This window comes from Macaca fascicularis, chromosome 13 (assembly GCF_037993035.2).
Source record: "Macaca fascicularis isolate 582-1 chromosome 13, T2T-MFA8v1.1".
Lineage (NCBI taxonomy): Eukaryota > Metazoa > Chordata > Mammalia > Primates > Cercopithecidae > Macaca > Macaca fascicularis.
Genome location: NC_088387.1, coordinates 25,579,204 through 25,606,376, shown reverse-complemented (window position 1 = coordinate 25,606,376; position 27,173 = coordinate 25,579,204).

Here is a 27,173-nt window from a genome sequence, read left to right as displayed (position 1 = left end):
CTTCCAAGGGATCCGAAATATCTATTCTCAGATTCCACAGAAATAAGGCTAGCAAAGAGATCCACGAAATACAGATGTAACTCTGTGAGATGAATTAACAGAACACTAAGCAGTTTCTCAGAAAGCTTCTTTCCAGATTTCATCTGAGGATATTTCCTTTTTCACCACAGCCCTCTATGGGCTTCCAAATATCACTTTGCCAATTCCACAAGAACTGTCTTAGCGAAAGGCTTCTTGAGGGGAAAGCTGTAACTCTGTGAGATGATTTCACAGAACACAAAGAAGTTTCTCAGAAATCTTCTTTCTCTTTGTTATCGGAGGATATTTCCTTTGGCCCTATAGTCTTCCAAGGGATCCGAAATATCTGTTCTCAGATTCCACAGAAATAAGGCTAGCAAAGAGATCCACGAAATACAGGTGTATTCTGTGAGATGAATTAACAGAACACTAAGCAGTTTCTCAGAAAGCTTCTTTCCAGATTTCCTCTAAGGATATTTCCTTTTTCACCATACCCCTCTATGGGCTTCCAAATATCACTTTACCAATTCCACAAGAACTGCCTTAGCGAAAGTCTTCCTGAGGGGAAAGCGGTAACTCTGTGAGATGATTTCACAGAACACAAAGAAGTTTCTCAGAAAGCTTCTTTCTCTTTGTTATCGGAGGATATTTCCTTTGGCCCTATAGTCTTCCAAGGGATCTGAAATATCTGGTCTCAGATTCCACAGAAATAAAGCTAGCAAAGAGATCCACGAAATACAGATGTAACTCTGTGAGATGAATTAACAGAACACTAAGCAGTTTCTCAGAAAGATTCTTTCCAGATTTCCTCTAGGGTTATTTCCATTTTCACCATAGCCCTCTATGGGCTTCCAAATATCACTTTGCCAATTCCACAAGAACTGTCTTAGCGAAAGGCTTCTTGAGGGGAAAGCTGTAACTCTGTGAGATGATTTCACAGAACCAAAAGAAGTTTCTCAGAAATCTTCTTTCTCATTGTTATCGGAGGATATTTACTTTGGCCCTATAGTCTTCCAAGGGATCCGAAATATCTGTTCTCAGATTCCTGAGAAATAAGGCTAGCAAAGAGATCCACGAAATACAGATGTAACTCTGTGTGATGATTAACAGAACACTAAGCGGTTTCTCAGAAAGCTTCTTTCCAGATTTCACCTGAGGATGTTTCCATTTTCACCATAGCCCTCTATGGCCTTCCAAATATCACTTTGCCAATTCAACAGGAACTGTCTTAGCAAAAGGCTTCTTGAGGGGAAAGCTGTAACTCTGTGAGATGATTTCACAGAACACAAAGAAGTTTCTCAGAAAGCTTCTTTCTCTTTGTTATCGGAGGATATTTCCTTTGGCCCTATAGTCTTCCAAGGGATCCGAAATATCTGTTCTCAGATTCCACAGAAATAAGGCTAGCAAAGAGATCGACGAAATACAGATGTAACTCTGTGAGATGAATTAACAGAACACTAAGCAGTTTCTCAGAAAGCTTCTTTCCAGATTTCATCTGAGGATATTTCCTTTTTCACCATAGCCCTCTATGGGCTTCCAAATATCACTTTGCCAATTCCACAAGAAGTGTCTTAGCGAAAGGCTTCTTGAGGCGAAACCTGTATCTCTGTGAGATGATTTCAGCGAACACAAAGAAATTTCTCAGAAAGCTTCTTTCTCTTTGTTATCGGAGGGTATTTCCTTTGGCCCTATAGTCTTCCAAGGGATCTGAAATATCAGTTCTCAGATTCCACAGAAATAAGGCTAGCAAAGAGATCCACGAAATACAGGTGTAACTCTGTGAGATGAATTAACAGAACACTAAGCAGTTTCTCAGAAAGCTTCTTTCCAGATTTCATCTAAGGATATTTCCTGTTTCACCATAGCCCTCTATGGGCTTCCAAATATCACTTTGCCAATTCCACAAGAACTGCCTTAGCGAAAGTCTTCCTGAGGGGAAAGCTGTAACTCTGTGAGATGATTTCACAGAACACAAAGAAGTTTCTCAGAAAGCTTCTTTCTCTTTGTTATCGGAGGATAGTTCCTTTGGCCCTACATTCTTCAATGGGATCCGAAATATCTGTTCTCAGATTCCACAGAAATAAGGCTAGCAAAGAGATACATGAAATACAGATGTAACTCTGTGAGATGAATTAACAGAACACTAAGCAGTTTCTCAGAAACCTTCTTTCCAGATTTCATCTGAGGATATATCCTTTTTCACCATAGCCCTCTATGGGCTTCCAAATATCACTTTGCCAATTCCACAAGAACTTTCTTAGCGAAAGGCTTCTTGAGGGGAAAGCTGTAACTCTGTGAGTTGATTTCACAGAATACAAAGAAGTTTCTCAGAAAGCTTCTTTCTCTTTGTTATCGGAGGATATTTCCTTTGGTCCTATAGTCTTCCAAGGGATCCGAAATATCTGTTCTCAGATTCCACAGAAGTAAGGCTAGCAAAGAGATCCCCGAAATACAGATGTAACTCAGTGAGATGTATTAACAAAACACTAAGCAGTTCCTCAGAAAGCTTCTTTCCATATTTCATCTGAGGATATTTCCTTTTTCACCATAGCCCTCTATGGGGTTCCAAATATCACTTTGCCAATTCCACAAGAACTGTCTTAGCGAAAGCGTTCTTGAGGGGAAAGCTGTAACTCTGTGAGTTGATTTTACAGAACACAAAGAAGTTTCTCAGAAAGCTTCTTTCTCTTTGTTATTGGTGGATATTTCCTTTTGCCCTATAATCTTCCAAGGGATCCGAAATATCTTTTCTCAGATTCCACAGAAATAAGGCTAGCAAAAAAATCCACGAAATACAGATGTAACTCAGTGAGATGAATTAACAGAACACTAAGCAGTCTCTCAGAAAGCTTCTTTCTAGATTTCATCTGAGGATATTTCCTTTTTCACCATAGCCCTCTATGGGCTTCCAAATATCAGTTTGCCAATTCCACAAGAACTGTCTTAGTGAAAGGCTTCTTGAGGGGAAAGCTGTAACTCTGTGAGATGATTTCACAGAACACAAAGAAGTTTCTCAGAAAGCTTCTTTCTCTTTGTTATCGGAGGATATTTCCTTTGGCCCTATAGTCTTCAAAGGGATCCGAAATATCTGTTCTCAGATTCCACAGAAATAAGGCTAGCAAAGAGAACCCCGAAATACAGATGTAACACTGTGAGATGAATTAACAGAACACTAAGAGTTTCTCAGAAAGCTTCTTTCCAGATTTCATCTGAGGATATTTCCTTTTTCACCATAGACCTCAATGGGCTTCCAAATATCACTTTGCCAATTCCACAAGAACTGTCTTAGTGAAAGGCTTCTTGAGGGGAAAGCTCTAACTCTGTGAGATGATTTCACAGAACACAAAGAAGTTAATCAGAAGGCTTCCTTCTCTTTGTTATCAGAGGATATTTCTTTGGCCCTATAGTCTTCCAAGGGATCCGAAATATCTGTTCTCAGATTGCACAGAAATAAGGCTAGCAAAGAGATCCACGAAATACAGATGTAACTCTGTGAGATGAATTAACAGAACAGTAAGCAGTTTCTCAGAAAGCTTCTTTCCAGATTTCCGCTGAGGAAATTTCCATTTTCACCATTGCCCTCTATGGGCTTCCGAATATCACTTTGCCAATTCCACAAGAACTGTCTTAGCGAAAGGCTTCTTGAGGGGAAAGCTGTAACTCTGTGAGATGATTTCACAGAACACAAAGAAGTTTCTCAGAAAGCTTCTTTCTCTTTGTTATGGGAGGATATTTCCTTTGGCCCTATAGTCTTCCAAGGGATCCGAAATATCTGTTCTCAGATTGCACAGAAATAAGGCTAGCAAAGAAATCCACGAAATACAGATGTAACTCTGTGAGATGAATTAACAGAACAGTAAGCAGTTTCTCAGAAAGCTTCTTTCCAGATTTCCGCTGAGGAAATTTCCGCTTTCACCATAGCCCTCTATGGGCTTCCGAATATCACTTTGCCAATTCCACAAGAACTGTCTTAGCGAAAGGCTTCTTGAGGGGAAAGCTGTAACTCTGTAAGATGATTTCACAGAACACAAAGAAGTTTCTCAGAAAGCTTCTTTCTCTTTGTTAAAGGGAGGATATTTCCTTTGGCCCTATAGTCTTCCAAGGGATCCGAAATATCTGTTCTCAGATTCCACAGAAATAAGTCTAGCAAAGAGATCCACGAAATACAGATGTAACTCTGTGAGATGAATTAACAGAACACTAATCAGTTTCTCAGAAAGCTTCCTCCAGTTTTCATCTGAGGATATTTCCTTTATCACCATAGCCCTCTATGGGCTTCCAAATATCACTTTGCCAATTCCACAAGAACTGTCTTAGCGAAAGGCTTCTTGAGGGGAAAGCTGTAACTCTGTGAGATGATTTCACAGAAAACAAAGAAGTTTCTCAGAAAGCTTCTTTCTCTTTGTTATCGGAGGATATTTCCTTTGGCCCTATAGTCTTCCAAGGGATCCGAAATATCTGTTCTCAGATTCCACAGAAATAAGCCTAGCAAAGAGATCCACGAAATACAGATGTAACTCTGTGAGATGAATTAGCAGAACACTAAGCAGTTTCTCAGAAAGCTTCTTTCCAGATTTCATCTGAGGATATTTCCTTTTTAACCATAGCCCTCTATGGGCTTCCAAATATCACTTTGCCAATTCCACAAGAAGTGTCTTAGCGAAAGGCTTCTTGAGGCGAAACCTGTATCTCTGTGAGATGATTTCAGCGAACACAAAGAAATTTCTCAGAAAGCTTCTTTCTCTTTGTTATCGGAGGATATTTCCTTTGGCCCTATAGTCTTCCAAGGGATCCGAAATATCTGTTCTCAGATTCCACAGAAATAAGGCTAGCAAAGAGATCCACGAAATACAGGTGTATTCTGTGAGATGAATTAACAGAACACTAAGCAGTTTCTCAGAAAGCTTCTTTCCAGATTTCCTCTAAGGATATTTCCTTTTTCACCATACCCCTCTATGGGCTTCCAAATATCACTTTACCAATTCCACAAGAACTGCCTTAGCGAAAGTCTTCCTGAGGGGAAAGCGGTAACTCTGTGAGATGATTTCACAGAACACAAAGAAGTTTCTCAGAAAGCTTCTTTCTCTTTGTTATCGGAGGATATTTCCTTTGGCCCTATAGTCTTCCAAGGGATCTGAAATATCTGGTCTCAGATTCCACAGAAATAAAGCTAGCAAAGAGATCCACGAAATACAGATGTAACTCTGTGAGATGAATTAACAGAACACTAAGCAGTTTCTCAGAAAGATTCTTTCCAGATTTCCTCTAGGGTTATTTCCATTTTCACCATAGCCCTCTATGGGCTTCCAAATATCACTTTGCCAATTCCACAAGAACTGTCTTAGCGAAAGGCTTCTTGAGGGGAAAGCTGTAACTCTGTGAGATGATTTCACAGAACCAAAAGAAGTTTCTCAGAAATCTTCTTTCTCATTGTTATCGGAGGATATTTACTTTGGCCCTATAGTCTTCCAAGGGATCCGAAATATCTGTTCTCAGATTCCTGAGAAATAAGGCTAGCAAAGAGATCCACGAAATACAGATGTAACTCTGTGTGATGATTAACAGAACACTAAGCGGTTTCTCAGAAAGCTTCTTTCCAGATTTCACCTGAGGATGTTTCCATTTTCACCATAGCCCTCTATGGCCTTCCAAATATCACTTTGCCAATTCAACAGGAACTGTCTTAGCAAAAGGCTTCTTGAGGGGAAAGCTGTAACTCTGTGAGATGATTTCACAGAACACAAAGAAGTTTCTCAGAAAGCTTCTTTCTCTTTGTTATCGGAGGATATTTCCTTTGGCCCTATAGTCTTCCAAGGGATCCGAAATATCTGTTCTCAGATTCCACAGAAATAAGGCTAGCAAAGAGATCGACGAAATACAGATGTAACTCTGTGAGATGAATTAACAGAACACTAAGCAGTTTCTCAGAAAGCTTCTTTCCAGATTTCATCTGAGGATATTTCCTTTTTCACCATAGCCCTCTATGGGCTTCCAAATATCACTTTGCCAATTCCACAAGAAGTGTCTTAGCGAAAGGCTTCTTGAGGCGAAACCTGTATCTCTGTGAGATGATTTCAGCGAACACAAAGAAATTTCTCAGAAAGCTTCTTTCTCTTTGTTATCGGAGGGTATTTCCTTTGGCCCTATAGTCTTCCAAGGGATCTGAAATATCAGTTCTCAGATTCCACAGAAATAAGGCTAGCAAAGAGATCCACGAAATACAGGTGTAACTCTGTGAGATGAATTAACAGAACACTAAGCAGTTTCTCAGAAAGCTTCTTTCCAGATTTCATCTAAGGATATTTCCTGTTTCACCATAGCCCTCTATGGGCTTCCAAATATCACTTTGCCAATTCCACAAGAACTGCCTTAGCGAAAGTCTTCCTGAGGGGAAAGCTGTAACTCTGTGAGATGATTTCACAGAACACAAAGAAGTTTCTCAGAAAGCTTCTTTCTCTTTGTTATCGGAGGATAGTTCCTTTGGCCCTACATTCTTCAATGGGATCCGAAATATCTGTTCTCAGATTCCACAGAAATAAGGCTAGCAAAGAGATACATGAAATACAGATGTAACTCTGTGAGATGAATTAACAGAACACTAAGCAGTTTCTCAGAAACCTTCTTTCCAGATTTCATCTGAGGATATATCCTTTTTCACCATAGCCCTCTATGGGCTTCCAAATATCACTTTGCCAATTCCACAAGAACTTTCTTAGCGAAAGGCTTCTTGAGGGGAAAGCTGTAACTCTGTGAGTTGATTTCACAGAATACAAAGAAGTTTCTCAGAAAGCTTCTTTCTCTTTGTTATCGGAGGATATTTCCTTTGGTCCTATAGTCTTCCAAGGGATCCGAAATATCTGTTCTCAGATTCCACAGAAGTAAGGCTAGCAAAGAGATCCCCGAAATACAGATGTAACTCAGTGAGATGTATTAACAAAACACTAAGCAGTTCCTCAGAAAGCTTCTTTCCATATTTCATCTGAGGATATTTCCTTTTTCACCATAGCCCTCTATGGGGTTCCAAATATCACTTTGCCAATTCCACAAGAACTGTCTTAGCGAAAGCGTTCTTGAGGGGAAAGCTGTAACTCTGTGAGTTGATTTTACAGAACACAAAGAAGTTTCTCAGAAAGCTTCTTTCTCTTTGTTATTGGTGGATATTTCCTTTTGCCCTATAATCTTCCAAGGGATCCGAAATATCTTTTCTCAGATTCCACAGAAATAAGGCTAGCAAAAAAATCCACGAAATACAGATGTAACTCAGTGAGATGAATTAACAGAACACTAAGCAGTCTCTCAGAAAGCTTCTTTCTAGATTTCATCTGAGGATATTTCCTTTTTCACCATAGCCCTCTATGGGCTTCCAAATATCAGTTTGCCAATTCCACAAGAACTGTCTTAGTGAAAGGCTTCTTGAGGGGAAAGCTGTAACTCTGTGAGATGATTTCACAGAACACAAAGAAGTTTCTCAGAAAGCTTCTTTCTCTTTGTTATCGGAGGATATTTCCTTTGGCCCTATAGTCTTCAAAGGGATCCGAAATATCTGTTCTCAGATTCCACAGAAATAAGGCTAGCAAAGAGAACCCCGAAATACAGATGTAACACTGTGAGATGAATTAACAGAACACTAAGAGTTTCTCAGAAAGCTTCTTTCCAGATTTCATCTGAGGATATTTCCTTTTTCACCATAGACCTCAATGGGCTTCCAAATATCACTTTGCCAATTCCACAAGAACTGTCTTAGTGAAAGGCTTCTTGAGGGGAAAGCTCTAACTCTGTGAGATGATTTCACAGAACACAAAGAAGTTAATCAGAAGGCTTCCTTCTCTTTGTTATCAGAGGATATTTCTTTGGCCCTATAGTCTTCCAAGGGATCCGAAATATCTGTTCTCAGATTGCACAGAAATAAGGCTAGCAAAGAGATCCACGAAATACAGATGTAACTCTGTGAGATGAATTAACAGAACAGTAAGCAGTTTCTCAGAAAGCTTCTTTCCAGATTTCCGCTGAGGAAATTTCCATTTTCACCATTGCCCTCTATGGGCTTCCGAATATCACTTTGCCAATTCCACAAGAACTGTCTTAGCGAAAGGCTTCTTGAGGGGAAAGCTGTAACTCTGTGAGATGATTTCACAGAACACAAAGAAGTTTCTCAGAAAGCTTCTTTCTCTTTGTTATGGGAGGATATTTCCTTTGGCCCTATAGTCTTCCAAGGGATCCGAAATATCTGTTCTCAGATTGCACAGAAATAAGGCTAGCAAAGAAATCCACGAAATACAGATGTAACTCTGTGAGATGAATTAACAGAACAGTAAGCAGTTTCTCAGAAAGCTTCTTTCCAGATTTCCGCTGAGGAAATTTCCGCTTTCACCATAGCCCTCTATGGGCTTCCGAATATCACTTTGCCAATTCCACAAGAACTGTCTTAGCGAAAGGCTTCTTGAGGGGAAAGCTGTAACTCTGTAAGATGATTTCACAGAACACAAAGAAGTTTCTCAGAAAGCTTCTTTCTCTTTGTTAAAGGGAGGATATTTCCTTTGGCCCTATAGTCTTCCAAGGGATCCGAAATATCTGTTCTCAGATTCCACAGAAATAAGTCTAGCAAAGAGATCCACGAAATACAGATGTAACTCTGTGAGATGAATTAACAGAACACTAATCAGTTTCTCAGAAAGCTTCCTCCAGTTTTCATCTGAGGATATTTCCTTTATCACCATAGCCCTCTATGGGCTTCCAAATATCACTTTGCCAATTCCACAAGAACTGTCTTAGCGAAAGGCTTCTTGAGGGGAAAGCTGTAACTCTGTGAGATGATTTCACAGAAAACAAAGAAGTTTCTCAGAAAGCTTCTTTCTCTTTGTTATCGGAGGATATTTCCTTTGGCCCTATAGTCTTCCAAGGGATCCGAAATATCTGTTCTCAGATTCCACAGAAATAAGCCTAGCAAAGAGATCCACGAAATACAGATGTAACTCTGTGAGATGAATTAGCAGAACACTAAGCAGTTTCTCAGAAAGCTTCTTTCCAGATTTCATCTGAGGATATTTCCTTTTTAACCATAGCCCTCTATGGGCTTCCAAATATCACTTTGCCAATTCCACAAGAAGTGTCTTAGCGAAAGGCTTCTTGAGGCGAAACCTGTATCTCTGTGAGATGATTTCAGCGAACACAAAGAAATTTCTCAGAAAGCTTCTTTCTCTTTGTTATCGGAGGATATTTCCTTTGGCCCTATAGTCTTCCAAGAGATCCGAAATATCAGTTCTCAGATTCCACAGAAATAAGGCTAGCAAAGAGATCCACGAAATACAGGTGTAACTCTGTGAGATGAATTAACAGAACACTAATCAGTTTCTCAGAAAGCTTCTTTCCAGATCTCATCTGAGGATATTTCCTTTTTCACCATAGCCCTCTAAGGGCTTCCAAATATCACTTTGCCAATTCCACAAGAACTGTCTTAGCGTAAGGCTTCTTGAGGGGAAAGCTGTAACTCTGTGAGATGATTTCACAGAACACAAAGAAGTTTCTCAGAAAACTTCTTTCTCTTTGTTATCGGATGATATTTCCTTTGGCCCTATAGTCTTCAAAGGGATCCGAAATATCTGTTCTCAGATTCCACAGAAATAAGACTAGCAAAGAGATCCACGAAATACAGATGTAACTCTTTGATATGAATTAACAGAACACTAAGCAGTTTCTCAGAAAGCTTCTTTCCAGATTTCCTCTGAGGAAATTTCCATTTTTACCATAGCCCTCTATGGGGTTCCGAATATCACTTTGCCAATTCGACAAGAACTGTCTTAGCGAAAGGCTTCTTGAGGGGAAGCTGAATCTCTGTGAGATGATTTCACAGAACTCAAAGAAGTTTCTCAGAAAGCTTCTTTCTCTTTGTTATCGGAGGATATTTCCTTTGGCCCTATAGTCTTCAAAGGGATCCGAAATATCTGTTCTCAGATTCCACAGAAATAAGGCTAGCAAAGAGAACCCCGAAATACAGATGTAACACTGTGAGATGAATTAACAGAACACTAAGCAGTTTCTCAGAAAGCTTCTTTCCAGATTTCATCTGAGGATATTTCCTTTTTCACCATAGACCTCAATGGGCTTCCAAATATCACTTTGCCAATTCCACAAGAACTGTCTTAGTGAAAGGCTTCTTGAGGGGAAAGCTGTAACTCTGTGAGATGATTTCTCAGAACACAAAGAAGTTAATCAGAAGGCTTCCTTCTCTTTGTTATCAGAGGATATTTCTTTGGCCCTATAGTCTTCCAAGGGATCCGAAATATCTATTCTCAGATTCCACAGAAATAAGGCTAGCAAAGAGATCCACGAAATACAGATGTAACTCTGTGAGATGAATTAACAGAACACTAAGCAGTTTCTCAGAAAGCTTCTTTCCAGATTTCATCTGAGGATATTTCCTTTTTCACCACAGCCCTCTATGGGCTTCCAAATATCACTTTGCCAATTCCACAAGAACTGTCTTAGCGAAAGGCTTCTTGAGGGGAAAGCTGTAACTCTGTGAGATGATTTCACAGAACACAAAGAAGTTTCTCAGAAATCTTCTTTCTCTTTGTTATCGGAGGATATTTCCTTTGCCCTATAGTCTTCCAAGGGATCCGAAATATCTGTTCTCAGATTCCACAGAAATAAGGCTAGCAAAGAGATCCACGAAATACAGGTGTATTCTGTGAGATGAATTAACAGAACACTAAGCAGTTTCTCAGAAAGCTTCTTTCCAGATTTCCTCTAAGGATATTTCCTTTTTCACCATACCCCTCTATGGGCTTCCAAATATCACTTTACCAATTCCACAAGAACTGCCTTAGCGAAAGTCTTCCTGAGGGGAAAGCGGTAACTCTGTGAGATGATTTCACAGAACACAAAGAAGTTTCTCAGAAAGCTTCTTTCTCTTTGTTATCGGAGGATATTTCCTTTGGCCCTATAGTCTTCCAAGGGATCCGAAATATCTGTTCTCAGATTCCACAGAAATAAGGCTAGCAAAGAGATCCACGAAATACAGATGTAACTCTGTGAGATGAATTAACAGAACACTAAGCAGTTTCTCAGAAAGCTTCTTTCCAGATTTCATCTGAGGATATTTCCTTTTTCACCATAGCCCTCTATGGGCTTCCAAATATCACTTTGCCAATTCCACAAGAAGTGGCTTAGCGAAAGGCTTCTTGAGGCGAAACCTGTATCTCTGTGAGATGATTTCAGCGAACACAAAGAAATTTCTCAGAAAGCTTCTTTCTCTTTGTTATCGGAGGATATTTCCTTTGGCCCTATAGTCTTCCAAGGGATCTGAAATATCAGTTCTCAGATTCCACAGAAATAAGGCTAGCAAAGAGATCCACGAAATACAGGTGTAACTCTGTGAGATGAATTAAAAGAACACTAAGCAGTTTCTCAGAAAGCTTCTTTCCAGATTTCATCTAAGGATATTTCCTGTTTCACCATAGCCCTCTATGGGCTTCCAAATATCACTTTGCCAATTCCACAAGAACTGACTTAGCGAAAGTCTTCCTGAGGGGAAAGCTGTAACTCTGTGAGATGATTTCACAGAACACAAAGAAGTTTCTCAGAAAGCTTCTTTCTCTTTGTTATCGGAGGATAGTTCCTTTGGCCCTACATTCTTCAATGGGATCCGAAATATCTGTTCTCAGATTCCACAGAAATAAGGCTAGCAAAGAGATACATGAAATACAGATGTAACTCTGTGAGATGAATTAACAGAACACTAAGCAGTTTCTCAGAAACCTTCTTTCCAGATTTCATCTGAGGATATATCCTTTTTCACCATAGCCCTCTATGGGCTTCCAAATATCACTTTGCCAATTCCACAAGAACTTTCTTAGCGAAAGGCTTCTTGAGGGGAAAGCTGTAACTCTGTGAGTTGATTTCACAGAATACAAAGAAGTTTCTCAGAAAGCTTCTTTCTCTTTGTTATCGGAGGATATTTCCTTTGGTCCTATAGTCTTCCAAGGGATCCGAAATATCTGTTCTCAGATTCCACAGAAGTAAGGCTAGCAAAGAGATCCCCGAAATACAGATGTAACTCAGTGAGATGTATTAACAAAACACTAAGCAGTTCCTCAGAAAGCTTCTTTCCATATTTCATCTGAGGATATTTCCTTTTTCACCATAGCCCTCTATGGGGTTCCAAATATCACTTTGCCAATTCCACAAGAACTGTCTTAGCGAAAGCGTTCTTGAGGGGAAAGCTGTAACTCTGTGAGTTGATTTTACAGAACACAAAGAAGTTTCTCAGAAAGCTTCTTTCTCTTTGTTATTGGTGGATATTTCCTTTTGCCCTATAGTCTTCCAAGGGATCCGAAATATCTTTTCTCAGATTCCACAGAAATAAGGCTAGCAAAAAAATCCACGAAATACAGATGTAACTCAGTGAGATGAATTAACAGAACACTAAGCAGTCTCTCAGAAAGCTTCTTTCTAGATTTCATCTGAGGATATTTCCTTTTTCACCATAGCCCTCTATGGGCTTCCAAATATCAGTTTGCCAATTCCACAAGAACTGTCTTAGCGAAAGGCTTCTTGAGGGGAAAGCTGTAACTCTGTGAGATGATTTCACAGAAAACAAAGAAGTTTCTCAGAAAGCTTCTTTCTCTTTGTTATCGGAGGATACTTCCTTTGGCCCTATAGTCTTCAAAGGGATCCGAAATATCTGTTCTCAGATTCCACAGAAATAAGGCTAGCAAAGAGAACCCCGAAATACAGATGTAACACTGTGAGATGAATTAACAGAACACTAAGAGTTTCTCAGAAAGCTTCTTTCCAGATTTCATCTGAGGATATTTCCTTTTTCACCATAGACCTCAATGGGCTTCCAAATATCACTTTGCCAATTCCACAAGAACTGTCTTAGTGAAAGGCTTCTTGAGGGGAAAGCTCTAACTCTGTGAGATGATTTCACAGAACACAAAGAAGTTAATCAGAAGGCTTCCTTCTCTTTGTTATCAGAGGATATTTCTTTGGCCCTATAGTCTTCCAAGGGATCCGAAATATCTGTTCTCAGATTCCACAGAAATAAGGCTAGCAAAGAGATCCACGAAATACAGATGTAACTCTGTGAGATGAATTAACAGAACACTAAGCAGTTTCTCAGAAAGCTTCTTTCCAGATTTCATCTGAGGATATTTCCTTTTTCACCACAGCCCTCTATGGGCTTCCAAATATCACTTTGCCAATTCCACAAGAACTATCTTAGCGTAAGTCTTCTTGAGGGGAAAGCTGTAACTCTGTGAGATGATTTCACAGAACACAAAGAAGTTTCTCAGAAAGCTTCTTTCTCTTTGTTATCGGAGGATATTTCCTTTGGCCCTATAGTCTTCCAAGGGATCCGAAATATCTGTTCTCAGACTCCACAGAAATAAGGCTAGCAAAGAGATCCACGAAATACAGATGTAACTCTGTGAGATGATTAACAGAACACTAAGCGGTTTCTCAGAAAGCTTCTTTCCAGATTTCACCTGAGGATATTTCCTTTTTCACCATAGCCCTCTATGGGCTTCCAAATATCACTTTGCCAATTCCACAAGAACTGTCTTAGTGAAAGGCTTCTTGAGGGGAAAGCTGTAACTCCGTGAGATGATTTCACAGAACACAAAGAAGTTTCTCAGAAAGCTTCTTTCTCTTTGTTATCGGAGGATATTTCCTTTGGCCCTATAGTCTTCCAAGGGATCCGAAATATCTGTTCTCAGATTCCACAGAAATAAGGCTAGCAAAGAGATCCACGAAATAGAGATGTAACTCTGTGAGATTAATTAACAGAACACTAAGCAGTTTCTCAGAAAGCTTCTTTCCAGATCTCATCTGAGGATATTTCCTTTTTCACCATAGACCTCAATGGGCTTCCAAATATCACTTTGCCAATTCCACAAGAACTGTCCTGGTGAAAGGCTTCTTGAGGGGAAAGCTCTAACTCTGTGAGATGATTTCACAGAACACAAAGAAGTTAATCAGAAGGCTTCCTTCTCTTTGTTATCAGAGGATATTTCTTTGGCCCTATATTCTTCCAAGGGATCCGAAATATCTGTTCTCAGATTCCACAGAAATAAGGCTAGCAAAGAGATCCACGAAATACAGATGTAATCTGTGAGATGAATTAACAGAACGCTAAGCAGTTTCTCAGAAAGCTTCTTTCCAGATTTCATCTGAGGATATTTCCTTTTTCACCACAGCCCTCTATGGGCTTCCAAATATCACTTTGCCAATTCCACAAGAACTATCTTAGCGTAAGTCTTCTTGAGGGGAAAGCTGTAGCTCTGTGAGATGATTTCACAGAACACAAAGAAGTTTCTCAGAAAGTTTCTTTCTCTTTGTTATCGGAGGATATTTCCTTTGGACCTATAGTCTTACAAGGGATCCGAAATATCTGTTCTCAGATTCCACAGAAATAAGGCTAGCAAAGAGATCCACGAAATACAGATGTAACTCTGTGAGATGATTAACAGAACACTAAGCAGTTCCTCAGAAAGCTTCTTTCCAGATTTCACCTGAGGATATTTCCTTTTTCACCAGAGCCCTCTATGGGCTTCCAAATATCACTTTGCCAATTGCTCAAGAATTGTCTTATCGAAAGGCTTCTTGAGGGGAAAGCTGTAACTCTGTGAGATGATTTCACAGAACACAAAGAAGTTTCTGAGAAAGCTACTTTCTCGTTGTTATCGGAGGATATTTCCTTTGGCCCTATAGTCTTCCAAGGGATCCGAAATATCTGTTCTCAGATTCCTCAGAAATAAGGCTAGCAAAGAGATCCACGAAATACAGATGTAACTCTGTGAGATGAATTAACAGAACACTAATCAGTTTCTCAGAAAGCTTCTTTCCAGTTTTCATCTGAGAATATTTCCTTTATCACCATAGCCCTCTATGGGCTTCCAAATATCACTTTGCCAATTCCACAAAAACTGTCTTAGCGAAAGGCTTCTTTAGGGGAAAGCTGTAACTCTGTGAGATGATTTCACAGAACACAAAGAAGTTTCTCAGAAATCTTCTTTCTCTTTGTTATCGGAGGATATTTCCTTTGGCCCTATAGTCTTCCAAGGGATCCGAAATATCTGTTCTCAGATTCCAGAGAAATAATGCTAGCAAAGAGATCCACGAAATACAGGTGTAACTTTGTGAGATGAATTAACTGAACACTAAGCAGTTTCTCAGAAAGCTTCTTTCCAGATTTCCTCTAAGGATATTTCCTTTTTCACCATACCCCTCTATGGGCTTCCAAATATCACTTTGCCAATTCCACAAGAACTGCCTTAGCGAAAGTCTTCCTGAGGGGAAAGCGGTAACTCTGTGAGATGATTACACAGAACACGAAGAAGTTTCTCAGAAACCTTCTTTCTCTTTGTTATCGGAGGATATTTCCTTTGGCCCTATAGTCTTCCAAGGGATCTGAAATATCTGGTCTCAGATTCCACAGAAACAAGGCTAGCAAAGAGATCCACGAAATAGAGATGTAACTCTGTGAGATGAATTAACAGAACACTAAGGAGTTTCTCAGAAAGATTCTTTCCAGATTTCCTCTGAGGATATTTCCTTTTTCACCATAGCCCTCTATGGGCTTCCAAATATCACTTTGCCAATTCCACAAGAACTGTCTTAGCGAAAGGCTTCTTGAGGGGAAAGCTGTAACTCTGTGAGATGATTTCACAGAACACAAAGAAGTTTCTCAGAAATCTTCTTTCTCATTGTTATCGGAGGATATTTACTATGGCCCTATAGTCTTCCAAGGGATCCGAAATATCTGTTCTCAGATTCCACAGAAATAAGGCTAGCAAAGAGATCCACGAAATACAGATATAACTCTGTGAGATGATTAACAGAACACTAAGCGGTTTCTCAGAAAGCTTCTTTCCAGATTTCACCTGAAGATATTTCCATTTTCACCATAGCCCTCTATGGGCTTCCAAATATCACTTTGCCAATTCCACAGGAACTGTCTTAGCGAAAGGTTTCTTGAGGGGAAAGCTGTAACTCTGTGAGATGATTTCACAGAACACAAAGAAGTTTCTCAGAAAGCTTCTTTCTCTTTGTTATCGGAGGATAGTTCCTTTGGCCCTACAGTCTTCCAAGGGTTCCGAAATATCTGTTCTCAGATTCCACAGAAATAAGGCTAGGAAAGAGATCCACGAAATACAGATGTAACTCTGTGAGATGAATTAACAGAACGCTAAGCAGTTTCTCAGAAAGCTTCTTTCCAGATTTCCTCTGAGGAAATTTCCTTTTTCACCATAGCCCTCTATGGGCTTCCAAATATCACTTTGCCAATTCCACAAGAACTGTCTTAGCGAAAGTCTTCCTGAGGGGAAAGCTGTAACTCTGTGAGATAATTTCAGAGAACACAAAGAAGTTTCTCAGAAAGCTTCTTTCTCTTTGTTATCGGAGGATAGTTCCTTTGGCCCTACAGTCTTCAAAGGGATCCGAAATATCTGTTCTCAGATTCCACAAAAGTAAGGCTAGCAAAGAGATCCCCGAAATACAGATGTAACTCAGTGAGATGTATTAACAAAACACTAAGCAGTTGCTCAGAAAGCTTCTTTCCAGATTTCATCTGAGGATATTTCCTTTTTCACCATAGCCCTCTATGGGGTTCCAAATACCACTTTGCCAATTCCACAAGAACTGTCTTAGCGAAAGGCTTCCTGAGGGGAAAGTTGTAACTCTGTGAGATAATTTCACAGAACACAAAGAAGATTCTCAGAAAGCTTCTTTCTCTTTGTTATCGGAGGATAGTTCCTTTGGCCCTACAGTCTTCAAAGGGATCCGAAATATCTGTTCTCAGATTCCACCGAAGTAAGGCTAGCGAAGAGATCCACGAAATACAGATGTAACTCTGTGAGATGTATTAACAGAACACTAAGCAGTTCCTCAGAAAGCTTCTTTCCAGATTTCATCTGAGTATATTTCCTTTTTCACCATAGCCCTCTATGGGGTTCCAAATATCACTTTGCCAATTCCACAAGAACTGTCTTAGCGAAAGGCTTCCGGAGGGGAAAGCTGTAACTCTGTGAGATGATTTCACAGAACACAAAGAAGTTTCTAACAAAGCTTCTTTCTCTTTGTTATCGGAGGATAGTTCCTTTGGCCCTACAGACTTCAAAGGGATCCGAAATATCTGTTCTCAGATTCCACAGAAGTAAGGCTAGCAAAGAGATCCACGAAATACAGATGTAACTCTGTGAGATGAATTAACAGAACACTAAGCAGTTTCTCAGAAAGCTTCTTTCCAGATTTCATCTGAGGATATTTCCTTTTTCACCATAGCCCTCTATGGGCTTCCAAATATCAGTTTGCCAATTCCACAAGAACTGTCTTAGCGAAAGGCTTCCGGAGGGGAAAGCTGTAACTCTGTGAGATGATTTCACAGAACACAAAGGAGTTTCTCAGAAAGCTTCTTTCTCTTTGTTATCGGAGGATATTTCCTTTTGCCCTATAGTCTTCCTGGGGATCCGAAATATCTGTTCTCAGATTCCACAGAAATAAGGCTAGCCAAGAGATCCACGAAATACAGATGTAACTCTGTGAGGTGAATTAACAGAACACTAAGCAGTTTCTCAGAAAGCTTCTTTCCAGATCTCATCTGAGGATATTTCCTTTTTCACCATAGCCCTCTAAGGGCCTCCAAATATCACTTTGCCAATTCCACAAGAACTGTCTTAGCGTAAGGCTTCTTGAGGGGAAAGCTGTAACTCTGTGAGATGATTTCACAGAACACAAAGAAGTTTCTCAGAATGCTTCTTTCTCTTTGTTATCGGAGGATATTTCCTTTGGCCCTATAGTCTTCCAAGGGATCCGAAATATCTGTTCTCAGATTCCACAGAAATAAGGCTAGCAAAGAGATCCACGAAATACAGATATAACTCTGTGAGATGATTAACAGAACACTAAGCAGTTTCTCAGAAAGCTTCTTTCCAGATTTCACCTGAGGATATTTCCTTTTTCACCATAGCCCTCTATGGGCTTCCAAATATCACTTTGCCAATTCCACAAGAACTGTCTTAGCCAAAGGCTTCATGAAGGGAAAGCTGTAAATCTGTTAGATGATTACACAGAACACAAAGAAGTTTCTCAGAAAGCTTCTTTCTCTTTGTTATCGGAGGATATTTCCTTTGGACCTATAGTCTTCCAAGGGATCCGAAATATCTGTTCTCAGATTCCACAGAAATAAGGCTAGCAAAGAGATCCACGAAATACAGATGTAACTCTGTGAGATGATTAACAGAACACTAAGCAGTTCCTCAGACAGCTTCTTTCCAGATTTCACCTGAGGATATTTCCTTTTTCACCAGAGCCCTCTATGGGCTTCCAAATATCACTTTGCCAATTGCCCAAGAATTGTCTTAGCGAAAGGCTTCTTGAGGGGAAAGCTGTAACTCTGTGAGATGATTTCACAGAACACAAAGAAGTTTCTCAGAAAGCTACTTTCTCGTTGTTATCGGAGGATATTTCCTTTGGCCCTATAGTCTTCCAAGGGATCCGAAATATCTCTTCTCAGATTCCACAGAAATAAGGCTAGCAAAGAGATCCACGAAATACAGATGTAACTCTGTGAGATGAAGTAACAGAACACTAAGCAGTTTCTCAGAAAGCTTCTTTCCAGATTTCATCTGAGGATATTTCCTTTTTCACCATAGCCCTCTATGGGCTTCCAAATATCACTTTACCAATTCCACTAGAACTGTCTTAGCGAAATGCTCCTTGAGGCGAAACCTGTAACTCTGTGAGATGATTTCAGAGAACCCAAAGAAATTTCTCAGAAAGCTTCTTTCTCTTTGTTATCGGAGGATATTTCCTTTGGCCCTATAGTCTTCAAAGGGATCCGAAATATCTGTTCTCAGATTCCACCGAAGTAAGGCTAGCAAAGAGATCCAAGAAATACAGATGTAACTCTGTGAGATGTATTAACAGAACACTAAGCAGTTCCTCAGAAAGCTTCTTTCCAGATTTCATCTGAGTATATTTCCTTTTTCACCATAGCCCTCTATGGCGTTCCAAATATCACTTTGCCAATTCCACAAGAACTGTCTTAGCAAAAGGCTTCTTGAGGGGAAAGCTGTAACTCTGTGAGATGATTTCACAGTACACAAAGAAGTTTCTCAGAAAGCTTCTTTCTCTTTGTTATCGGAGGATATTTCCTTAGGCCCAATAGTCTTCCAAGGGATGCAAAATATCTCTTCTCAGATTCCACAGAAATAAGGCTAGCAAAGAGATCCACGAAATACAGATGTAACTCTGTGAGATGAAGTAACAGAACACTAAGCAGTTTCTCAGAAAGCTTCTTTCCAGATTTCATCTGAGGATATTTCCTTTTTCACCATAGCCCTCTATGGGCTTCCAAATATCACTTTACCAATTCCACAAGAACTGTCTTAGAGAAGTGCTCCTTGAGGCGAAACCTGTAACTCTGTGAGATGATTTCAGAGAACCCAAAGAAATTTCTCAGAAAGCTTCTTTCTCTTTGTTATCGGAGGATATTTCCTTTGGCCCTATAGTCTTCCAAGGGATCCGAAATATCTGTTCTCAGATTGCACAGAAATAAGGCTAGCAAAGAGATCCACGAAATACAGATGTAACTCTGTGAGATGAATTAACAGAACACTAAGCAGTTTCTCAGAAAGCTTCTTTCCAGATTTCATCTGAGGATATTTCCTTTTTCTCCATAGCCCTCTATGGGCTTCCAAATATCACTTTGCCAATTCCACAAGAACTGTCTTAGCGAAAGGCTTCCGGAGGGGAAAGCTGTAACTCTGTGAGATGATTTCACAGAACATAAAGAAGTTTCTAAGAAAGCTTCTTTCTCTTTGTTATCGGAGGATAGTTCCTTTGGCCCTACAGACTTCAAAGGGATCCGAAATATCTGTTCTCAGATTCCACAGAAGTAAGGCTAGCAAAGAGATCCACGAAATACATATGTAACTCTGTGAGATGAATTAACAGAACACTAAGCAGTTTCTCAGAAAGCTTCTTTCCAGATTTCCGCTGAGGAAATTTCGGTTTTCACCATAGCCCTCTATGGGCTTCCGAATATCACTTTGCCAATTCCACAAGAACTGTCTTAGCGAAAGGCTTCTTGAGGGGAAAGCTGTAACTCTGTGAGATGATTTCACAGAACACAAAGAAGTTTCTCAGAAAGCTTCTTTCTCTTTGTTATCGGAGGATATTTCCTTTGGCCCTATAGTCTTCTAAGGGATCCGAAATATCTGTTCTCAGATTCCACAGAAATAAGGTTGGCAAAGAGATCCACGAAATACAGATGTAACTCTTTCAGATGAATTAACAGAACACTAAGCGGTTTCTCAGAAAGCTTCTTTCCAGATTTCACCTGAGGATATTTCCTTTTTCACCATAGCCCTCTATGGGCTTCCAAATATCACTTTGCCAATTCCACAAGAACTGTCTTAGCGAAAGGCTTCTTGAAGGGAAAGCTGTAACTCTGTGAGATGATTTCACAGAACACAAAGAAGTTTCTCAGAAAGCTTCTTTCTCTTTGTTATCGGAGGATATCTCCTTTGGCCCAATAGTCTTCCAATGGTTCCGAAATATCTGTTCTCAGATTCCACAGAAATAAGGCTAGCAAAGAGATCCACGAAATACAGATGTAACTCTGTGAGATGAATTAACAGAACGCTAAGCAGTTTCTCAGAAAGCTTCTTTCCAGTTTTCCTCTGAGGAAATTTCATTTTCACCATAGCCCTCTATGGGCTTCCGAATATCACTTTGCCAATTCCACAAGAACTGTCTTAGCGAAAGGCTTCTTGAGGGGAAAGCTGTAACTCTGTGAGATGATTTCACAGAACACAAAGAAGTTTCTCAGAAAGCTTCTTTCTCTTTGTTATCGGAGGATAGTTCCTTTGGCCCTACAGTCTTCAAAGGGATCCGAAATATCTGTTCTCAGATTCCACCGAAGTAAGGCTAGCCAAGAGATCCACGAAATACAGATGTAACTCTGTGAGATGTATTAACAGAACACTAAGCAGTTTCTCAGAAAGCTTCTTTCCAGATTTCATCTGAGTATATTTCCTTTTTCACCATAGCCCTCTATGGCTTTCCAAATATCACTTTGCCAATTCCACAAGAACTGTCTTAGCAAAAGGCTTCTTGAGGGGAAAGCTGTAACTCTGTGAGATGATTTCACAGAACACAAAGAAGTTTCTCAGAAAGCTTCTTTCTCTTTGTTATCGGAGGATATTTCCTTTGGCCCTATAGTCTTCCAAGGGATCCGAAATATCTTTTCTCAGATTCCACAGAAATAAGGCTAGCAAAGAGATCCACGAAATACAGATGTAACTCAGTGAGATGAATTAACAGAACACTAAGCAGTTTGTCAGAAAGCTTCTTTCCAGATCTCATCTGAGGATATTTCCTTTTTCACCATAGCCCTCTAAGGGCCTCCAAATATCACTTTGCCAATTCCACAAGAACTGTCTTAGCGTAAGGCTTCTTGAGGGGAAAGCTGTAACTCTGTGAGATGATTTCACAGAACACAAAGAAGTTTCTCAGAAAGCTTCTTTTTCTTTGTTATCGGAGGATATTTCCTTTGGCCCTATAGTCTTCCAAGGGATCCGAAATATCTGTTATCAGATTCCACAGAAATGAGACTAGCAAAGAGATCCACGAAATACAGATGTAACTCTGTGAGATGAATTAACAGAACACTAAGCAGTTTCTCAGAAAGCTTCTTTCCAGATTTCATCTGAGGATATTTCCTTTTTCACCATAGCCCTCTATGGGCTTCCAAATATCACTTTTCCAATTCCACAAGAACTGTCTTAGCGAAAGGCTTCTTGAGGGGAAAGCTGTAACTCTCTGAGATGATTTCACAGAACACAAAGAAGTTTCTCAGAAAGCTTCTTTCTCTTTGTTATCGGAGGATATTTCCTTAGGCCCAATACTCTTCCAAGGGATCCGAAATATCTCTTCTCAGATTCCACAGAAATAAGGCTAGCAAAGAGATCCACGAAATACAGATGTAACTCTGTGAGATGAAGTAACAGAACACTAAGCAGTTTCTCAGAAAGCTTCTTTCCAGATTTCATCTGAGGATATTTCCTTTTTCACCATAGCCCTCTATGGGCTTCCAAATATCACTTTACCAATTCCACTAGAACTGTCTTAGCGAAATGCTCCTTGAGGCGAAACCTGTAACTCTGTGAGATGATTTCAGAGAACCCAAAGAAATTTCTCAGAAAGCTTCTTTCTCTTTGTTATCGGAGGATATTTCCTTTGGCCCTATAGTCTTCAAAGGGATCCGAAATATCTGTTCTCAGATTCCACCGAAGTAAGGCTAGCAAAGAGATCCAAGAAATACAGATGTAACTCTGTGAGATGTATTAACAGAACACTAAGCAGTTCCTCAGAAAGCTTCTTTCCAGATTTCATCTGAGTATATTTCCTTTTTCACCATAGCCCTCTATGGCGTTCCAAATATCACTTTGCCAATTCCACAAGAACTGTCTTAGCAAAAGGCTTCTTGAGGGGAAAGCTGTAACTCTGTGAGATGATTTCACAGAACACAAAGAAGTTTCCCAGAAAGCTTCTTTCTCTTTGTTATCGGAGGATATTTCCTTTGGCCCTATAGTCTTCCGAGGGATCCGAAATATCTTTTCTCAGATTCCACAGAAATAAGGCTAGCAAAGAGATCCACGAAATACAGATGTAACTCAGTGAGATGAATTAACAGAACACTAAGCAGTTTCTCAGAAAGCTTCTTTCCAGATCTCATCTGAGGATATTTCCTTTTTCACCATAGCCCTCTAAGGGCCTCCAAATATCACTTTGCCAATTCCACAAGAACTGTCTTAGCGTTAGGCTTCTTGAGGGGAAAGCTGTAACTCTGTGAGATGATTTCACAGAACACAAAGAAGTTTCTCAGAAAGCTTCTTTCTCTTTGTTATCGGAGGATATTTCCTTTGGCCCTATAGTCTTCCAAGGGATCCGAAATATCTGTTATCAGATTCCACAGAAATGAGACTAGCAAAGAGATCCACGAAATACAGATGTAACTCTGTGAGATGAATTAACAGAACACTAAGTAGTTTCTCAGAAAGCTTCTTTCCAGATTTCATCTGAGGATATTTCCTTTTTCACCATAGCCCTCTATGGGCTTCCAAATATCACTTTTCCAATTCCACAAGAACTGTCTTAGCGAAAGGCTTCTTGAGGGGAAAGCTGTAACTCTGTGAGATGATTTCACAGTACACAAAGAAGTTTCTCAGAAAGCTTCTTTCTCTTTGTTATCGGAGGATATTTCCTTAGGCCCAATAGTCTTCCAAGGGATGCAAAATATCTCTTCTCAGATTCCACAGAAATAAGGCTAGCAAAGAGATCCACGAAATACAGATGTAACTCTGTGAGATGAAGTAACAGAACACTAAGCAGTTTCTCAGAAAGCTTCTTTCCAGATTTCATCTGAGGATATTTCCTTTTTCACCATAGCCCTCTATGGGCTTCCAAATATCACTTTACCAATTCCACAAGAACTGTCTTAGAGAAGTGCTCCTTGAGGCGAAACCTGTAACTCTGTGAGATGATTTCAGAGAACCCAAAGAAATTTCTCAGAAAGCTTCTTTCTCTTTGTTATCGGAGGATATTTCCTTTGGCCCTATAGTCTTCCAAGGGATCCGAAATATCTGTTCTCAGATTGCACAGAAATAAGGCTAGCAAAGAGATCCACGAAATACAGATGTAACTCTGTGAGATGAATTAACAGAACACTAAGCAGTTTCTCAGAAAGCTTCTTTCCAGATTTCATCTGAGGATATTTCCTTTTTCTCCATAGCCCTCTATGGGCTTCCAAATATCACTTTGCCAATTCCACAAGAACTGTCTTAGCGAAAGGCTTCCGGAGGGGAAAGCTGTAACTCTGTGAGATGATTTCACAGAACATAAAGAAGTTTCTAAGAAAGCTTCTTTCTCTTTGTTATCGGAGGATAGTTCCTTTGGCCCTACAGACTTCAAAGGGATCCGAAATATCTGTTCTCAGATTCCACAGAAGTAAGGCTAGCAAAGAGATCCACGAAATACATATGTAACTCTGTGAGATGAATTAACAGAACACTAAGCAGTTTCTCAGAAAGCTTCTTTCCAGATTTCCGCTGAGGAAATTTCGGTTTTCACCATAGCCCTCTATGGGCTTCCGAATATCACTTTGCCAATTCCACAAGAACTGTCTTAGCGAAAGGCTTCTTGAGGGGAAAGCTGTAACTCTGTGAGATGATTTCACAGAACACAAAGAAGTTTCTCAGAAAGCTTCTTTCTCTTTGTTATCGGAGGATATTTCCTTTGGCCCTATAGTCTTCTAAGGGATCCGAAATATCTGTTCTCAGATTCCACAGAAATAAGGTTGGCAAAGAGATCCACGAAATACAGATGTAACTCTTTCAGATGAATTAACAGAACACTAAGCAGTTTCTCTGAAAGCTTCTTTCCAGATTTCCTCTGAGGAAATTTCCATTTTCACCATAGCCCTCTATGGGCTTCCGAAAATCACTTTGCCAATTCCACAAGAACTGTCTTAGCGAAAGGCTTCTTGAGGGGAAAGCTGTAACTCTGTGAGATGATTTCACAGAACACAAAAACTTTCTCAGAAAGCTTCTTTCTCTTTGTTATCGGAGGATATTTCCTTTGGCCCTATAGTCTTCCAAGGGATCCGAAATATCTGTTCTCAGATTCCACAGAAATAAGGCTAGCAAAGAGATCCACGAAATACAGATGTAACTCTGTGAGATGAATTAACAGAACACTAAGCAGTTTCTCAGAAAGCTTCTTTCCAGATTTCCTCTGAGGGTATTTCCTTTTTCACCATAGCCCTCTATGGGCTTCCAAATATCACTTTGCCAATTCAACAAGAACTGTCTTAGCGAAAGGCTTCTTGATGCGAAACCTGTAACTCTGTGAGATGATTTAACAGAACACAAAGAAGTTTCTCAGAAAGCTTCTTTCTCTTTGTAATCGGAGGATAGTTCCTTTTTCCCTACAGTCTTCAAAGGGATCCGAAATATCTGTTCTCAGATTCCACCGAAGTAAGGCTAGCAAAGAGATCCACGAAATACAGATGTAACTCTGTGAGATGAATTAACAGAACACTAAGCAGTTTCTCAGAAAGCTTCTTTCTAGATTTCATCTGAGGATATTTCCTTTTTCACCATAGCCCTCTAAGGGCTTCCAAATATCACTTTGCCAATTCCTCAAGAACTATCTTAGCGTAAGGCTTCTTGAGGGGAAAGCTGTAACTCTTTGAGATGATTTCACAGAACACAAAGAAGTTTCTCAGAAAGCTTCTTTCTCTTTGTTATCGGAGGATATTTCCTTTGGCCCTATAGTCTTCCAAGGGATCCGAAATATCTGTTCTCAGATTCCACAGAAATAAGGCTGGCAAAGAGATCCACGAAATACAGAAGTAACTCTGTCAGATGAATTAACAGAACACTAAGCAGTTTCTCAGAAAACTTCTTCCCAGATTTCCTCTGAGGAAATTTCCGTTTTCACCATAGCCCTCTATGGGCTTCCAAATATCACTTTGCCAATTCCACAACAACTGTCTTAGCGAAAGGCTTCTTGAGGGGAAAGCTGTAACTCTGTGAGATGATTTCACAGAACACAAAGAAGTTTTTCAGAACGATTCTTTCTCTTTGTTATCGGAGGATATTTCCTTTGGCCCAATAGTCTTCCAAGGGATCCGAAATATCTGTTCTCCTATTCCACAGAAATAAGGCTAGCAAAGAGATCCACGAAATACAGATGTAACTCTGTGAGATGAATTAACAGAACACTAAGCAGTTTCTCAGAAAGCTTCTTTCCAGATTTCATCTGAGGATATTTCCTTTTTCACCATAGCCCTCTAAGGGCTTCCAAATATCACTTTGCCAATTCCACAACAACTGTCTTAGCGAAAGGCTTCTTGAGGGGAAAGCTGTAACTCTGTGAGATGATTTCACAGAACACAAAGAAGTTTCTCAGAAAGATTCTTTCTCTTTGTTATCGGAGGATATTTCCTTTGGCCCAATAGTCTTCCAAGGGATCCGAAATATCTGTTCTCCTATTCCACAGAAATAAGGCTAGGAAAGAGATCCACGAAATACAGATGTAACTCTGTGAGATGAATTAACAGAACACTAAGCAGTTTCTCAGAAAGCTTCTTTCCAGATTTCATCTGAGGATATTACCTTTTTCACCATAGCCCTCTAAGGGCTTCCAAATATCACTTTGCCAATTCCACAAGAACTATCTTAGCGTAAGGCTTCTTGAGGGGAAAGCTGTAACTCTTTGAGATGATTTCACAGAACACAAAGAAGTTTCTCAGAAAGCTTCTTTCTCTTTGTTATTGGAGGATATTTCCTTTGGCCCTATAGTCTTCCAAGGGATCCGAAATATCTGTTCTCAGATTCCACAGAAATAAGGCTAGCAAAGAGATCCACGAAATACAGATGTAATTCTGTGAGATGATTAACAGAACACTAAGCAGTTTCTCAGAAAGCTTCTTTCCAGATTTCACCTGAGGATAATTCCTTTTTCACCAGGGCCCTCTATGGGCTTCCAAATATCACTTTGCCAATTCCACAAGAACTGTCTTAGCGAAAGGCTTCTTGAGGGGAAAGCTGTAACTCTTTGAAATGATTTCAGAGAACACAAAGAAATTTTTCAGAAAGCTTCTTTCTCTTTGTTATCGGAGGATATTTCCATTGGCTCTATAGTCTTACAAGGGATCAGAAATATCTGTTCTCAGATTCCACAGAAATAAGGCTAGCAAAGAGATCCACGAAATACAGATGTAACTCTGTGAGATAAATTAACAGAACACTAAGCAGTTTCTCAGAAAGCTTCTTTCCAGATTTCATCTGAGGATATTTCCTTTTTCACCATTGCCCTCTATGGGCTTCCAAATATCACTTTGCCAATTCCACAAGAACTATCTTAACGTAAGGTTTCTTGAGGGGAAAGCTGTAACTCTGTGAGATGATTTCACAGAACACAAAGAAGTTTTCAGAAAGCTTCTTTCTCTTTGTTATCGGAGTATATTTCCTTTGGCCCTATAGTTTTCCAAGGGATCCGAAATATCTGTTCTCAGATTCCACAGAAATAAGGCTAGCAAAGAGATCCACGAAATACAGATGTAACTCTGCGAGATGAATTAACAG